The following is a 6902-nucleotide window of genomic DNA, read 5'->3' as shown; positions in this document are numbered from 1 at the left end:
CAAGAAATGAGTATGTACATAAGTTGCTATGACTGGCTAAGGTGTGGACCACTGGAGCTGTCCACTGGAAAACAATAGTTTTCCTTCAGGCCAAACTGAAGTAAAAGAAGAAAAATCAACTATTAAAATTTTCTTGAAAAAAATTAATGAAATTGGTAAACAATCACTGCAATTGGTCAAGGAGGAGATAGAGATACATCTATAAAATAAATAAAATCAACTTTATCACCTATGTTATAGGAAAAGAGAGTATAGAGCATATATCAATACGTTTTATCATGTAGATTTCCTCATAAAACACAGTTTACCAAAACTGACCCAAGACTGAGATGAGAAATATTTTTAATCAATACGTGTGGATGATGTCTGACTTAACTGTGTTTCTTCATGAGACACAAGTCAAATTACTTCGCCCTAGAGCAGTGGTTCTCAACCATCCTTATACGGCAACCCTTTAATACAGTTCCTCACGTTGTGGTAACCGCCAACTGTAAAACTGTTTTTGTTGCTACTTAATAACTGTAATTTTGCTACTGTTATAAATTGTAATGTACATATGTATATTTCTATTATGCAGGTGACCCCTGTGAAAGGGTCTTTGGATGCCCAAAGGGGTCATGCCCCAGGTTGGGAAACCCTGCTGTAGAGACATGAGGCTGGCTACTGGACTGTGATACAGGGCACCAGAGCCATCTGCTATACAAGAACCATGTCCCATCACCCTTCTTACCTCTGGGGTGATTCTTGGAGGCCACCTAACTAACTCGCTCCCTGGCCACCTTTCACCCACTGCTTCCAGCATGCAGTGTTCAGCCTTGCTTGAATCAACTGCTACGCTGAATTGCAAAGCTAATTGTCTCATTGTGTCATTTCAGCTCACTTATTACAAAGAGCTTTGCCATCTTCTCATCATTATGAATGCTGGAATTCCGCTTTTACTGTGCACATTATGATCAATTATAATCTTTCTAGTTGATGTGTAATTTGTCCCAAGCCGGCTTTTGTATTTTTCTTCCTAATGAACGGAATAGTCGCTGTTAAGTTGGTTGGCATTGGAGATCAGGTTTCTAGGGTATACCGTCTAAGTCCCCTGCTCTGGGTCTGGCTATGTTGCTTAGTGGTAATGAAAACAGAATCCACACCTGGTGCTGTTAAAAGGGGAGACTTTGTAAGTCCTTCCAGGACGCAGGGCCACTCACTGTCTTCTCTCTGTGGATCTGTCCTCTATGCTGACAATTATGGCTAAAATCCAACTCTTTCCAGTTTGTCCATCTTAAAAAAACAAATAAATAAACCAACCAAAAAAAAAACAGCCAGACAAACAAAACTCTGTTTCTCCAAAATATCAATGTATTTATTTTACACACTCATTTTTATCTTATTAGACATACAAAAGAGTTTCTAAATTATACTAACAAACAATACCACTACCAAGAACAAATCTAGAACTGGGAATACAGTTCAGTTGGTAGAGCCATCCTCAGCTACATAGGGAGGGCAGGCTAGTCCAAGCTACATGAGACTGTCAAAAAAAAAAAAAAGAACTAAACAGATCTGCAAGGTAAACAGCAGGGTCTTGTTCTATTTGTCCTGTTTTGATCTGGTACAGAGGGCTGCCATGACCTTGAAAGACAAGGCTAGGCAAGTACTCTCCACTGAGCTAGCTGCTACATCCTCAAGGCCTCTTCCTATTTGTGATGCATTCTTTATACCGTGTGGTCAATCCCTGTTCAAAGCTACTTTTCTCTATATAACTATTTGTATTTTAACATGCAGCTGTGGTTTTCTGTATGTGGGGACATTTGGGGGACTGTAATTCAAACTTGGTACCCGTCTCTTCATCTTTCTGTGGTTTTGAGCATTTAAGCTAGCCACAGTGGGGCTGGAGAGATGGCTCAGCGGTTAAGTGTACTGGCTGCTCTTCCAGAGGACCCAGATTTCTTTTACTTCCTACTCACTGATCTCCTTTCAGTGATTCCCATGGGCCAAACCCAGGCCAAAACTAAGTTATAGGGAGCCTGGGAGATGGATGTTAGCACTATTGCAAAACAAAACAGAGCTAGAGAGGAAAGCAATGGGAGTTGTGTGTGCCAAGGACTGGTACACACCTGACCAACAAGTGTAAAATGTGTCTGCATTAAGACAAGTCCCCCCCCCCTAAAGGGAAGGCCATATCCAAAAAAAGACAAGTCCCCAGAAGGCATCATGCAACTAAGGAATATGCTAGAAACCAAATCTCTAGATGCTAATTTAAGAGGTAGATATTTGTTTATAGATAGTCTGTAACAACAGTATTCTTACTGGTTCAAATCATCTTTCTTGGAAATAACGAGTCAACAAGATTTTTTAGCTATACGTATGTGTTGAATGAATGACAGGAACCAAGAACACAGGGCTAGAACTAGAAAGCAGTATCAACCTGAAAAGATTAAATAAAAATACAAATTTATTTCTAAGAAGTCAATTGGATACAGCAAGTATCAACTGGAAATGAGCTCGCACAATGACTAGGGGAATGTAGATCCTCGGAGGAAACAGGTGTTCTCCCCTCTCTCCCTTCCTTCCCTTCTGCTCTCTTTCTTCCTTTCCCCTCTCTTTCTTCCCTTTTCTCTTTCCTTCTCTTCCTCTGCCACTTCCCTCTCTCCCTCTTCTATCTTAATTCTTTTGAGATAGAGTCTGGCCAGAAATGCTTCATCTTCTTGCTTCAGCCTCTTGGGAAGCAGGACTGTAGGCAAAAGATGCATATTCCCTTTCACCCTTTACCTTTCTCTATATGTTGTGGTTTTATGTAATGATTTTATAAGCATGAACATTTAATAAATCTAACATATAAATTTGAACCATGAGAAATCTATTCATTAATTATTAATATTATCTTGATCTAGCAAAGTCCAATGATAACCTCAATTTAGCTGATAAAAAATAGATATAAAATAAATAGCTTGATTTCTTTTCAAGGAATGATGTGTTCTCAATCAGTCCAATAAAACAAGATCCTTCTCTTGTGCAGAACATTTAACATCTGTTCACAATCATCTAAGGAGGGAGTGCTCTAAGCCAACACCTTCTAATTCATAGCTGACCATTCAGGAGGGCTTTTCCAGTGGGAGGAGTCCTGAGGCCCCACCCTTCCCTTCTCCCCCACACCCTTTCTCCTTGTAATGTCACCTCTGTGCTAGCCAGTACCGTCATTACAAATAAGGAGAGGCAAGAGCCAGGGCGGGGGCATGGGGGTCAACTCAAACACAGACCCCGGTCCATGGGGGGGGGGACACAATTAAGAGCACTTCTGGTGGGGAGCACAGTTGACCATCCCCTGTTTTGCTTCTTCTAGTCACACCTTTTTATCTAAGCACCTTTAGATGGTTGGTTCCAGTAACTGATGCCCACTGCCCCAGAGCAAAGGACAAGCAGTAAATCTGCTTAAGGAACTGGGATGGAATATAATTCCATTTGAAATAAATGTAGCAAATGGCGAGCCTAGATAACCAGAGAGCGTCAGTGTCGTTGGGGCAATTGTTGAGGGTGTCTGTTTCATTCATGGCCTTCCTTTGAAAACTTATTTTCTGTCTTAGAATGAGGAATTATCTTTTCCCTGCTCTCCTGATTTTCTCTGGTTACTTAGCTTGTTTTTGTTTTAATCTGGCTTCTAGGAAACACAGATTCTGGCCATAGGCAATGGATGGGGCTCAGAGACACACATAGTAGCTAAACCAAGTGGTGCTATTGCCTCCATCCATACTAGCACCCTTTTTTTTTTTTTTTTTTTTTTTTTTTTTTTTTATTTTGTGCCAACTATGAGGTTGTTTCGTCTATCCCTGTAAAGCCTTCTGCAGCCCGAGGGATCTGAGAGGAGATGAAGAGAAACAGTCTGAAGGGCACGACGCTTACGGCTCACCAATTCTGATAGAGAGAAGGACAAAATGAGACTGGGTACAGGGAAGACACAAGCTTCACCCAAACTTCGCCAGCGTAGCCGGACACTCTGGAGTAACCACTGTCTTCCCTAACAGTAATGGGTCCTCTTTTAAGCCAAGATGCCTGTTAGCAGACCCAGGCCACCCCTCTGAAAGGATGCTACCCCAGGTGAGGGGAGGGTGGACCAGCCACTGAAGTAGCCGAAGGGTGGACACTCTTGACAACGCCTACCATGTCTACCACTGATGACCTGCAATTGGTTTTGGCTCCTCAGATTATATGACTCATGTGGCAGAGTTTGGTTCCGCTTAGAGCCACTTCCTGCTCTGGGCTGCATCCAGCCTTTCATGTTTCCCAGAATATGAGCTGGAGCAGAATTCCAAGATGTAGAGTCTGTTGCCTCCAGAACCCATGGAGGCTTACCAGCTTTTGTTTCCTTCTCTGGGTGGGAGACTGAAAGACATAGCAATTTGTCTTTTACTTTGGAGGAAATTCACTGGCATGTTTTGATTTCTGAACTCTTAAAAGGTTATTGACAATAAACCTAACCCTTTCTCTCATGACAGGTTTTATACCCTAGCTCTGGAGCAAGAGCCTCTCACTAAGACTTCTGACATGCCAACCACCTCTTGCTCATCTAGCCAATCGACATATTCTAATATTCAGTACCTTGATGAATGTACTAACCCAGCCTGGCATTCTGCAGTATGCTCAAACAATCCATGTCTCTTTCTACTCTCTTATGACAGGGGGTGGGAAGTGAACTTAAGCCCTTTGGCAAGACTACACACATATATTGCTATTCATTTCACCTAAATGTAAATTATATCTGGGTCTCTCTTATGATTTAGGATGTAAGAACACTTTTCAAAGCAATAACAATGCATCTCAGGCCTGTTAGCCTACTCTAACAAAGGTATCACACCTGGCATAATAGACCTACTAACCTGTAGCCACCTGCTGTTACCATCCTAGGGCCATTGTCTCCAAAGGTGTCAGGCTGACCAGTTAAATGGAGGGGTGTTGGGAACCATCACCTCTCTGTGCTTGGAATGCTTAGACAATGGATAAATGAAGGATTCACTTGTTCACCCATCTCCGCCACTTCCTTTCTCTAGGACGCTATGAAGTTTTTAATTTTAGCATCATCGTGCAGGGCATGTGAGAGCCGCTCGGTGCCTTTGCTGTGACTAGGAATCAATGTGGAGATCCAAATGCCAAGAACTTCAAACTCACTCATGGGCAAAGGCCCATGGGAGAATCCCCAGGCTCTGTGGACCTCCTGGATGCTTCTCTCTGCCAGAGTGATGCTTACTACCCAGTCACTATTTGTCGCTGATTTATCAAGAAGACCATGACAAGAGTTTGGGTCTCTGAATATTTATTTCAACTCAGATTTTGTGTTCAAAAGAGTTCCCAGTGTCCACATAGTCTCCCTCCTCCTTTCCTCAGTGCAAAATAGATCAAGTAAATGGCCTGAAGACAAAGCACCCAAAGGTCTGGAGGAGAAGTCAGGGACTCACTACACTGAAAAGAGCTTGGGGTCCTTTCCCTCCAGGTTGGGTTCATCTATTCAGTTTCAGATCTAAACACTGGATCAGATCCAAACAATGGGAAAGAATCATCACAAACACAAAAAACAAACCACAAACAATCTTAAAGTTTCAGAGTACTTTGGGTTCACCAAAATCACATGGGAAGTAGAAGCTGTTTTCATATCCCCCTCATACATACACAGATTGCCCCATTAGAAACAGCACACAAGTGTGAGAATTGTTACAACAGATGGCCCTGTTTAGATTTCCACTTTGACAAAAAGCACAGTTTACATTAGGGTTCCTTCTTTGGCTTGTCCATATTCCAACATTTGAAAAACATATAACATCTTACTTTACCATGTGTATGGGACTGTTTCGCAGCCCTATAAATCTTCTGTGCCCTGCCCACTAAAATGCTCCCTCTTCCTACGCTCTGGCAAACACTGGTCTTATTACCAAATTCATAGTTTTGCCTTTTCCAGAAATGTCTTATAGCTGGAATTATACAAGATGTTACTTTTTCACTCGGCCTGTTTTCACTTCATAATACCCACTTGTGATCTAGAATCATAGCCCTTTAGTATAGTAACAATTATCCTTTGAAAAAATCATTTATACAATCACAAACAAAACAATGCCCTAGGAAGCTGCCTATCTGTTTTGTCTGTAGGAAGGCTATGTTCTGGTAACTGTTTCCATATTTCTGTGGATCATGCCCCTTTGACTGCCTCTCCAATTTTGCTGGTCATTACAGTAACTGTAAAAACCTTGTTCAGAATGTTTAAGCATGGCCACCTGGCCGCTATTGCTTCATGATTCCATCTCACATATTGCCACCAGTGAGCCAAGTTCCCGCCGCTGAAAGGCTATGTGATCCTGGCACATCTCCAGGCCAGCAGCATATTTCTCATGCATTCAGGGCTCTTGTTTATTAAGAGGACAGTTAATGGGGGCCTGGAAAGGTTATTCAGTAGTTAAGAGCACATGCTATTTTTCAAGAACATTCCAGTTTGGTTTCCATCACCCATGTGAGGTGGTTCTCAACTGCCTAAACCGCCATCTCTGGGGATCCACTGCCCTCTTCTGGCATCCACAGGTACCTGCACTCATATGCATATACTCACATATAGACACACAGAGAGAGGGGGAGGGAGGAAGAGGGGAGAGGGAGAGCGAGAGAGAGAGTAAATAAGTAAAATGAATCTTTTAAAAACTTTTTACTGAGTGACTGGCATACTGAAAATATTTACCAAAATAAAAAGTGACAGTTTTACATCACAAATGCACATTGCTAGTCAAAAAAAAGACATCATGATTCTAGGACCTCCATGTGTCTGAGACTTTTATTCACATCCTCCACTTTCTACAATGGGAGTTGTATTGTTTCCACTTTGTACAGTGTAGGCTGCTGTTTCTTTATGTATCCAGAAGCCACTCTAATAGTCA

This window comes from Acomys russatus, chromosome 3 (genome assembly GCF_903995435.1).
Source record: "Acomys russatus chromosome 3, mAcoRus1.1, whole genome shotgun sequence".
NCBI classification, from domain to species: domain Eukaryota; kingdom Metazoa; phylum Chordata; class Mammalia; order Rodentia; family Muridae; genus Acomys; species Acomys russatus.
Note: the sequence above shows the minus strand (reverse complement) of the source record.